A 12,091-nucleotide genomic window follows, 5' to 3' on the forward strand; every position below is an offset into this window, starting at 1 on the left:
TTTATTGAGTTTCATAGAGAAAAATGCTATAGGTTCCCATGTTTGTTGAGACAACTGCATAAGTGTGCCGCCGATTGCGACGTCTGAGGCATCTACCCAGATGCTTAGCTGGGCTCCGGGAATAGGGTGTCTCAAAAGGGTAGCCTGAGCAATGGCATTTTTGGCAGCAATAAAGGCTTGTTCAGCATTCTCGTTCCAATTTAATTGTGGGGATGAATCCTGAACATGAGAACGAGATTTCTTTTTATTAATATAGCCTTCTAACAATTTTATTAAAGAAGAAAGAATATGTGCTGCTTTAGGTGTGAAACATCTATAAAAGTTAAACATGCCTAAAAATCGGCGAAGCTGAGTGAGAGTGGTAGGTTGAGGAAAATCTAAAATACATTTGACTTTGTCAGGAAGAGGTTCAATTCCGTTTTCACTAAGGTGAAAACCTAAGAAATCAATAGACGTTTGACCAAAGGTGCATTTTGAAACATTTATGCAAAGTCCATATTCCTGAAGTTTGGAAAATAAAGCTTTCAAATGCCTGCAATGTTCCTCAGAATCTTTAGAGGCTATGAGCAAGTCATCGACAAAAGCGTAAACGCCTTCTAAATCCCGCGTGACTTCATCTATAAAACGTTGAAAAGTCGCAGATGCATTGCATAAGCCGAATTGCATACGGATACTTTCGAATAAACCGAATGGTGTGCATATGGCGGTTTTGTGGATGTCGGCTGGGTTAATTGGTATTTGATGGTATGCCTTAATCAGGTCGACATGACTAAAAATTTTAGTACCGTGCAATGCAGCAGTAAAATCGGCTAAGCATGGAATAGGGTATTTGTCTTTTATCGTTTGAGCGTTCAATGCTCGATAATCTCCTACAGGTCTCCATTCCAGACTTCCCTTTTTTGGAACCATGTGAAGTGGGGATGCATAATTGCTGCTCGAAGGTCTCAAATGCCCCAATTGCATCATAGTTTGAAATTCTTGTTTTGCTATTTTTAAGCGATCTGGAGCTAACCGACGAGGTTTTGCAACCACAGGTGGACCTTTAGTTATGATATAATGAACGGTGTTATGTTTAACAGGTTGGTTAGGATCTGGTAATCTAGTAACTGAAGGAAATTCTTTTAAAATTTTGTGATATGGTGTATCACTAAATACAGTTTTTACTGAATAAATGCTTGCATTTTTCACGCAACCGACGGTTTTAAAATGCGTTTTTAAATCTTTGAGACATTTGTTTCTGAGATCAGGCACCAATTCAAAGAAATGGAGAAAATCTGCTCCAAGAATGGGTGTACTAACATTTGCTATAAGAAAAGTCCATGTAAACTGTCGTCTTAATTTGAAATCCAAAGAAAGTGTTTTTTGACCATAAACATGAATAGTAGAATTAGCAGCGAAAAGTGTTTGTTGGGACGAATTCCGTTTTTGAGAATTATTTGCTGGAAGTAAGGACACGTCAGAGCCAGTATCGACCAAGAATGAAAGGTTTGTTCTACGGTCACGAACGAACAGGCGACGTGAAACTTGAGGCAAAGAATAAGTCGCCTCTATTCTTTGCTGGTTTCGTTTCCCTGCCATGAACAAGGTTTTGTACATTTGTCATCTCTACACTTTTTCCCAAAACGTCTATGATACCAGCAAACAGAATAATCTCTCCTTTTGGAATTGCTTCTTTCCTTATTGCGATCTCCGCGATTTGGCGAGCGACCACGAGAAAGAGAAATGCGATCAATACGTTTGTTTAATTTTTCTATTTGTTTAAATAATTTATCCTCAAGAGACTGATCGACTGTGCGAGAAACGGCACAAGTCCCTGGGGTTGGATTTACTTCTAAAATTCTGTCGGCAATTTCTGCAGCTTTATCTACAGTTAAATTGGAAACCGCTGCCAAAATAGACTGAACAGTCGAAGGCAAACGTTGAAGGAATAATTCTAACATTAAGTTATCAGGAACATTTAAAGATTCTGCTCGACGTTTCATATTTCTAAGCAAATCGGAAGGTTTTTGAGAGTCTAATTCTTCTCCAGATAATAATTGGCGAATTTCTTGCTGAGAAGATTCTCCTGAACGATTTATTAACTCAGTTTTGAGCTTTGTATATGGATCAATAGGGTCCGGTTTCATAAGTAAATCCCGTACTATTGATGCAGTATCTGGAGGAAGATGAGCAACTATATAATTATATTTAGTAATGGATTCTGTGATAGGTTTGGGGGTGGCAAGAGCAAAGGTACTTTCACACATAATAAACCATAAAGATGGGTCTGATCGGTTATAAACCGGAATTTGGACGGCATGAACATCAGACGTTGTGCAAGGTTTTTAAGCCAAAATAAAAGCAAAAATTTAACTAAAGAAAATTAAATTAAATGATAAGTAGTAAATAGAATTATAAAATGATCTATAATTACTACTCATCTGTGATCCGGAGGACGAAAACCGATGTAATCCATTACTTCTGGTTTGGAGATCTTGAGTGATGGCTTGTAGTCAAAACCGAAAGTGCTTGAGAACTGTTCATACGATTTAACACAGTCCGGGTTACCATTATAGTGATTTCCTGTTATGTTTTTACCACCAATCCTCGAATTCCATATCACGGATTATGTTCTTACTGCATTAATATAATATTAACAAGACATAGTGCACAATAAAAATTAAGCTTTATTTAGGAACTTCGCGCACACTGCCCGACAGCCTGCCTGTTTCGCTCTGCTCGCTACTCGTAAGAAAAACTTCTCCTCTAGGGTTGCCACACTTATCGGAGGGCGCAAGGCGCGCTCCTTATCGCCATCACCACATGCGCATGGCTAAAGCATACAAAAAAACGTTTGTGGCTTTTAGGTCCAGATTTTAGATCATTCCGGATATTGGACATCCAAATTTCGGACTTTGTACTGTATCACTATTTGGTATTAAATTAATTCATTAATTTTGTTAGAGTAGAGAGAAGGGTACCCCTTGTATTATCACGAAGTTGTTGTTTCATTTATCGCCAAGTGTTGGTTTATTTATGGCAGCCTGAATAATTGACTGTTATGTAAAGCCTATTATGACGTAATATGTTGCATGATTGTGGTGAATTTGTAAGGGCTTGTCGTGTATGCTGGTTAGGAAGTAAATTGCTCGTTTTCTGGTTCAGATGGTAAAATGGCTGAATGTGGTAAGATTAATTATAAGTTTCTGTACGATTTGGAAAGAAAGGGAAAAAGAGCATTACTTGACTGGCGTGTAAATGAAAGTTTACTTAGTAGCCATTATTGAGTGTCCTGTTTGGAGGAAGGAAATACATATGGTCGAACTATAACTGTGCTACAGAGGATATTTTTTACTCTCATTTTGTGAATTTATGTGGCGACGCCAGTACACAGATTCTAGTTCAGATAATTTTAGGAAGTTTTTGGATGCTGTTAAGGAATTTTGTTTGACTGAAGACACATTAATTTGTAAATAAGTTAAGTGGATATTGCCGTTGTGTAATGCAAAGATGAATTTCCTTTTTTATATTATTTCATTGTTTGATTTAAAATGTAGTTTATTGAGATTACATATGTTTTTCTTTGCTGCTCCTTTAACTTTATATGTGAATATAGTTCGATGTATACATGGACAAAGTCAAGGGAGTGCACAATACCTAGTTTGCTCAATTCTCTGATGTTTTTTTAAGTGAAAAATAGGTCGACGTGCACATGGATAAATGGCATGTGTAATGCCAAGTTTGTGCAATTCTGGAATGTTTTTTTAAGGGAAATTAGGTCGATGCGTGCATGGATACCGAGTTTGTGCAATTCTTCGTCTTGTTATTTTGGCTTTATCCATGTATGGCCAATTTTCGTCAAGGGGTACCCATAAATATACCCATCAATTTTTACACATTATATGGGGCTTTTGAGAGCCCTTTATTTGAGTCACCTGTAGTTTTGAAAGGTCTTACTTCCTTTTTGTTTTTGCCTGTAAGTTTATTCTAAGAAAAACACATAGCTTGCAAATCATAATAATCTCAGTCTTTCGCTTCCTGGGAATAAAGGTCTCACATATTCTGAGTTTTCATTGAAATTCTAATGAAACTGGTTTTAATAAATGCTGTATATCATAAGCATGTTAAGAACAAAAAAAAAAAAAAAAAAGAATATTGCATCGCTGCAATTTCCTTTGACATAAAAAGAGCATTTGACACTGTTAGTTGGCTATCTATTTTCGATACCCTGAAAAAGATAGACTCTCCGGGTGACCCTTATAAATTATTGAAAAGTTATTTTAGTGAAAGGAAAATTATATTTTCTATGGACTATAATCCAGTATAATTACATCTATATAGAGGATGTCCACAGAGGTCATGAAGCTCGCCGCTGCTCTGGAACCTGATCATTAATAAAGTAATCTCCCAAGACCTACCAGAAGATGTAGAAATGATGTTTTGCATTCCTATGTGTGCTATGTCTAACATTTCTATGTCTAACTAAACGCACTGCGTTTACGCATACGCATCTAATGTATAACGGACGTTATAAGCTAGGCTAAAATTAGCTAAGGCATTTCAGTTAATGTTGCAGATTGCACTGTTCCTTAATCTTCTAACTGGATCCAGCTTATTATTTTTTGCAGACTGTTAGAACAATTTTATAAAACTTAAGCTTGAACTTCTGATTATGTCAAAAAGAGTTTCCAATTCAGGAGCTGCCAAAGGATCTACAAAGCAAAAGCATGTTTTAATGTCCATTAAACAAAAAGTGGAATAGCTGCAAAAAATGGATAAAAGCCTATCCGTCTCAAAATTATGCAAGAAGTATGGCATTGGAAAGTCCACTATATATGACACAAGAAAAAGGAACTTTTTGAATTTTTTGTGGAAGCATCTTAAACAACTTACATTGAAAAAAATTTTTTAATAAAGTAAACAAATAAATATTAAACCTTTTTTGTAAATTTTGATATGCTTTAGATCATAATTGTTCTTTATTTCATAAATTACGATTTCATATTTTTAATTGTATAATTTCTGCATGCCATCTTACCAGATTTAAACTGTGATCTATAATCCAGAAAAACCCCTAATCTGGAATCGCGGAAGTCCCGATGAGTCTGGATTATGGACTTTGTACTGTATAAAAAAGGGAGGTTTGTTTTGCAAGACTACAATTGATTCTAAGCAAAGAGATAGTGTTACAGATTTGTATATATATAAACATTGGTTCCAAAAAGTCAAATGGAAATCGAATTAAAAAGTTTTACTGGCAGGAGATGGTAGTTACTTTAGTTTTAATGTGAAATTTGACATTGCTTTTGCTTGATTAAAGCTTCAATATCCAGTTTCATCTGTGTCGTAAAGTTTCCTCAAATGTCTGTCTGTCAGCCGTGTTCTTGTTTTTCATTTTACAAAAAGGCTGTTCACGTATGTAGATACTACCAAAGATGCAAGACATGTACAGTGCATGTTTACGAATTCCTAGATACTTGTCTTCGGCCAAGTACTTTGAATAAAAATCAATTAATGTAGGATTTTCAAGAAACTTGCATTTTACTGCAGAGTCACACTGTAAATCTATAAATTCTAATTGAAGTTCAGGTGGAACACATATTACATAAAATAAAGTGGAATTTTTGAAAAATTCATCATTTTCAGAAAATTTTAAAACACATATACCAGGCATGTCAATAAAATGGGAACTACTCTGATATGCGCCCTCAAGTCGCCAAATTTCTCGCCAAATCACGCTGCCACATTACTAATTTTTTGTCTACATTTTGAACTTTTAGCCTAAAATGTCTCCAAAAACGCGGTTTTCGCACATGCAAAAACTACGTTTTGAACACACAATTTAGCTAAAAATCTGAAACAAAAACAAAAAATTTAGATAGCAAAAACGTAAAGTTTCTAACCAAAAATATTTGACAAGAATCCATGTACACAGCGACATGTTTTAACTTAAAAAAACATCTACGAATTGCACAATGTAGGCAACGAACGAATCTACAAACTACGCAGACCTCGCTTTAATAAATTAACATAACAACAATAAATTTCAAAGAATACCATGTACACTGTTTAAAATTTTAAAAAAATTCTACGAATTGCACAATTTAGGCAAGGAAGGAATCTACGATCTACGCACTCCTCGCTTTAATAAAATAACGTAACAGCAATAAATTTCAAATACCGTAATTTCGCACGTATAGTCCGCACCATCGTATAGTCTGCAGACACGATTTTATATAAAAAAAATTTCAAAAATCATCAGATAGTCCGCAGACTATACGTCCGAAATTACGTTTTTTTAATACGGCAATATTCCCATGCTTTCTAAACACATCCTTTTGTTTGCACCAATTTCTCACTGCATTCTCGTCCACTTCAAAATAACGGGGTAAAATCCTAGTATACGATGCAGCCTTAGCGCGACTTTAAAAATTATCGCCAACACCAAAAATTATCCAAAGAACGTCTATATATATAGTATACACACATAGTATATGTATATACACACATAATATATATACTATATACTATGTTTAACTATATATTTTCTTTGAATGACCCGTTAACTACTCATCGTATATGTCCCGTTTTCACTGCTCATCATAAAGTCGCCAAAAGTAGCCAAATCCCGCGTGCACCGAATACTAGGATTAAACCAATAACGGCCCGCTTCTCTATTTCCATCTTTGTCAACTACCTTGAGTTTAACTCAGCAGTAAAACTCCGGCGATGTTTCATCAACGTTATCGAAGATGAAAGACAAAATACGAAAACAAAATACTGTGCAACGTGCTATATTCGTGATAAGTGGTAATGAAATGTGACCTTCGACCCCACTCACTCGGTGTTGCCAAACCACGCTATAAGTAAACGAATCACGCTTTTTTTTTTTTCATATTATAACTTAACCTTAATTACGAATTTATTTTTTCGTACTCCAGGTACTTGCTACTATGGCTCCTAAAAACCGAGTTGACGCATCAATTACTTTTTCCCCTCTCGGCAGTTGCGCTAAAGCAGTGCGAAGGATACTGGGATACAACACTCTGGTTGCGCTAAGTGAGTGCTCATACAACACTTTCTTTGGCTCATATCTCGGCATCGCTTGATGCGCCAACCTGGATTTTAGGAGCTCTACTTGCTACTACTCATTCGTTCTGCACTATGCTCTATGGTTTACTATCGATACGATACATACGAATGTTTTCTTGGAATCTCGCGCTTTTTTATATTTGATCATCAGCAGTTCACGACAGCGTGTTTTTTAAATTTCAACGATTTTAACCGTGAACAACCAGCGTATTATCCGCACTGGTGGATAGTCCGCAGCTTCAAAAATTCGCATTTTAAACACAGATAGTCCGCGGACTATACGCGCGAAATTACGGTAATACCATGTACACAGCATTCTGTTTCAACTTTAAAAAACATCTACGAATTGCACAGTCTAGACACTAAACAACAAAATAAACTAAAATAAATTTCAAACAATTTAAAAAAACAACAATAACGACAGAAATTCATACTAAAGAACATAACATTCTACAAAATAAGAACAAGAATAAAATAAAATGCACTTACCATGAATTAATGCGTTTTCGAATAGCAGAAATATAAATTTCATACCGTCTTTAACATGCCGCCACGTAATCACTATCGTATTTACATGACAGCCAGACACACTATCCAGAAAATTTATACTATGGTTCACAAATAAATAAAATCACAAATCCCTACTTCTATCATGCACTGACATTAAAAATAATCTCCCAGACCCTCTTTCCACACTTCCAAATACCCACTACCCCTCAACAGGATAGCCACAATGATATTTCCTTTTGCTGAACTTCCAATTCAACAACTACCATTTTATGTTTCCCTCCCATCTTCTCAGACACAGAGGCGAATCAACGAGCTCCAGCGAAAGATTTTTCAACGTCAACAGGGTTGCCATAGAACACGCAATCGCGCCAAAAACCAGCACAGAACACATATCGCCACATTTGGTGAAATTAGGGCGTATATTAGAGTTGTACCATAAAATGTTTTAAATATCAAGAATACGAGAAAAAAAAAAAAAAAAAAAATTTTACGACAAAAAGCTAACAAGGCAATTTTTCTTGAAATAAAAATTTCTTAACGTTCTTCAATTTTTCTTCAAATTCAAATGTGGGGCAACTAAAATACTTACAGGAGGCCACAGGTTGAAGAGATTTAGCTTAAAGCTTTTTTTTTTTTTTTTTTTTTGTTTGTTTGTTTGTTTTCGCTCATATTTGAATAAATGCTTTCCTATTGTTTATTGCAGTTTTTAATTTTGTTATAAAACATTTTACACCCTTTTGCTACTGTCTTAAAAATGGAGTTAAATATTATGAAAAGTCTTTATTTTGTTGGTCTCATAAAATTACATAGTTATTAACTTTCAAATACTTTAGATAAAGTACCCATGTGAAAATGGGTCAATGTGTACATGGATAAAGTCAAGGGAGTGCATAATACCAATTTTATGCAATTCTGGGATTTTTTTTTTTTTTTTTTTTTTGGGAGTGAAAATCGGTCAATATGTACATGAATATCGAGCATATGTAATTCTTAAAAACAAGTCAAGCAGTGAGTGATTCTGCACCCCCTTTTTCTTGAAGTCCTGTTTTAGATATTTTTGCATATTTACATGATCTTTTTTTTTTTTTTTTTTTTGCATGTTTGGTACAACTTTGGTAAATGCCTTAATTTCACCAAATGTGGCGATATGCGTTTTGCGCTGGTTTTTGGCGCGATTGCGTGTTGTATGGCAACCATGTCGACGTTGAAAAATCTTTTGGTGGAGTAGTTTAATTGCTAGTTGGTTCGTGTCGTGTGTGTTTTTGAAATGGCCTATGTTGCGATGAAAGACGTGGTGGGAAGGTTTCAGCCGCGTATTTTAGATTGTGTGCAGAGTAAATTTAGTATGAAAAGGTATGATGTTGGAGTTGTTAACGAGTCTTTTGTTCATGGATGTATTTATGGGGATCGTAGTGTATTTTTGGAATTTCTGTGGGAGTCGGGACTTTTAAAACAGAGTTTGACGTGTCCAAAATGCGGAGCTGATATGAGAACTCCGACGAAAAATGGTGTTTCTGATAGACTTGTGTGGGTTTGCAGTAAAATTGTTGCTAATAAAGTATGTGGGTGTCAGCGGAGTTTAAGGTTTGGATCTTGGTTTTCGTGTAGCAAGTTAACGTTGGAGGAAGATTTTATTGTTACTTTCGAAATTTTGAATCGTAGGAAGGTATGTGATATAGCAAAATCGTGGAAGTTTTCTTCACAGACGTTGTGTGACTGCCGAAATTTTATTAACGAACGTATTTTGGACTTTGTATGCTCTGTATCTGAGAAGATAGGGGGGAAAGATATTTCTGCTTTTAAAAGAAGCTTTCATTATGGTAAGTGTATTTTATTTTATTGTTTTTATTTTGTAGAATGTTATATTCATTGTTTTTTGTATGAATTTCCGTTTTTATTGTTGTTTTTTGAATTGCCTGAAATTTATTTTAGTTTATTTTCTTGATTTGTTTTTAGTGTAGATTGTGCAATTCGTAGATGTTTTTTTAAGTTGAAACAGAATGCTGTGTACATGGTATTCTTTGAAATTTATTGTTGTTATGTTAATTTATTAAAGCGAGGTGTGCGTAATTCGTAGATTCGTTCGTTGCCTACAGTGTGCCATTCGTAGGTGTTTTTTTAAGTTAAAACATGTCGCTGTGTACATGGATTCTTGTCAAATATTTTTGGTTAGAAACTTTACGTTTTTGCTATCTAAATTTTTTGTTTTTGTTTCGGATTTTTAGCTTAAATCGCATGTTCAAAACGTAGTTTTTACATGTGCGAAAACCGTGTTTTTGGAGACATTTTAGGCTTAAAGTTCGAAATGTTGACAAAAAATGTAGATAGTAATATGGCAGCGTGAAGTTTCTCGCCAAAAATATTTGGCGACTTGAGGGCGCATATCAGAGTAGTTCCGCATGTTTACAGAATTAATTCAAACTCACAACCATCTAATATGGCGATATGATGAATTGGCGATTTTCTAAAATGCGCAAAAACAACTGATTTGGTTACTTTTGAAAACTGGACTGTAATATCCAGTTTTACAGGAAAATGGATCTAAATATATATAAAAATAATGGAATAAAAAATTCAGATATTCAGAACATACAAAGTACTACTTAGAAAACATTGAAATCTCAGAAAACAATGAAAACCATAACTGATAAAGAACTTTTTCAGATCACGGTAGATTCCCGGCTTACCTAAGGAGATTTAAAATTCAACAAAAAACAAACTGTGTACTATGCAGAAATCTGGGAAATAGCATGCAATATGTGGAAGAATGTAAATTAACAAAAGACTTTAGAAATGACAAGATGGACTTTAAGGACCTAGTTTATACCAGAAATGAAGCAGAAAACATACCAAAAGATATCATAGGTGTGGTGTGGTGTATTTAATTAAGGCAAAGCACACTAGGGCTATCTGCCTAAGGGGAGGGATGCCTTCGTGGAGGACTTTCTAAGGGAAACTGGCTCGTATACACGTTACACAAGGGGAAAACCACGAAAACACTCATGCAGCCAGCCCATTCGCAGGATTCGAACCTCGGACCAAACTACCAGTGTTCAGCGACTTTACCGCTCGGCCGCTGGTGGGCACCAAAAGATATTATAGAAAGAATTTATAAAAACCTGGTAGCAATTAGAATAGACCAATAACAAAGAACACCTAATATGGCTGCTGCTGGAGACTTCGTTCATTCATGTTGTTTTGTTCTATATGTTTTTCTTTTGTGGCCAGTCTAAAAAAAGGATAGGGCGAGCTTGGCCTTGCGAGAAGGGTAGAACATGCCATACCTACCTAGCTACTTATATACCAAAAGCATGTTAACCTAACATGTTGTATACCATAAGCCCATTAACCTAAAATATAAATAAACAAATACACAGACTGCTTGAAATGTGGAAGGATTACAGTTTTTTCAAAAATTATATTTAATTATGTGGATACTTTAATATTATACTTAAAATGTGGAAGGATTACAGTTTTTGCGAAAATTATATTAGTATTACTCATCGAAACCTATATTCATTTACAACTTTGTTAATATCAGCCTTCAGTTGCACAAAATAATTACAATATTAAAATTTTTCAAAATTTCCTTATACATGAATAAACTGCAGAGCACAGTAATCATAAGTTATGCTAACATTCGAAAGCTATTATTTTAAACTATATGAAGAAAATTTCTTGGTAATTTCTGCACATTTTCATGGCACAGATAACACATATGTTGAATGCCAACCAATTTAACGTTTGGCATTCAAAATAGAAAATACCCTGCGTTAATACGTTTTCCAAATGCCATAAAACCATTCCTTAGAAAATATATAACATAAACTTCATTCTGTATTATATTCATGACTTACCACCTTATTGGTTAAAATTCCATAATCGGGGTGAGAGCCAAGCTCTGCGAGAGTTTATTTGGCGCGATTTTAATTTGGTTGTGGTTTCCGGCTGTATGTTTCGTTGTGGCAAACCTAGAGCTTTACGGTAATTGTAAGAGCGCAAATTTAGTGTAGCCAGATTTTTTTTTAAAATTTAATTTTGAAATACTGTGTTTGTTTTTAAAAGTTTTACTGTTTAATATTATTGTTATATATATGTTTAATATTATATTTATATAAATATTTGCAGAAGGTTAAGTTGTTGTTGGTTTGGAATGTTAGATTTGTTGGTTGGAATGTTAGATTTCATATGGCATGAAGTTTATAATTTATGAATGTTTTCATTTAATTTTTTTTTTTTTTTTTTTTTTTTAGTTTTGTTTCTTGCATATGGCAATCGAAAGTTGTGGAACATTTAAAGCTTTGAACAAAAGTTGTTTAGTGTGTTGAATTCCACAACGATAGTAACTTGAATATTTTAGTTAGTTTATGATGCTGAATATGCATAATTTGGTACTCTGTTTACATTTAAAACTGACTTCAGAGTGCTCTGATCTGATAAGTGTATACATTTATTTACTCAATAATTATTTACAAGAACTGTTAATTCTACTATTTTATGATGAATTACA

The 12,091-nt window shown here is 34.6% G+C and overlaps 1 protein-coding gene across 1 annotated transcript in view; it reads right to left on the reverse strand.

Annotated features, from left to right (window-relative positions):
• spt4 (Transcription elongation factor subunit spt4) overlaps window positions 1-12,091 on the reverse strand; it is a 124,331-nt gene that overhangs the window by 111,463 nt on the left and 777 nt on the right. The window lies entirely within an intron of this gene.

The sequence above is a fragment of the Stegodyphus dumicola genome, chromosome 7 (genome assembly GCF_044657685.1).
Source record: "Stegodyphus dumicola isolate Sdum_Otavi_A_Nest chromosome 7, ASM4465768v1".
NCBI lineage: Eukaryota > Metazoa > Arthropoda > Arachnida > Araneae > Eresidae > Stegodyphus > Stegodyphus dumicola.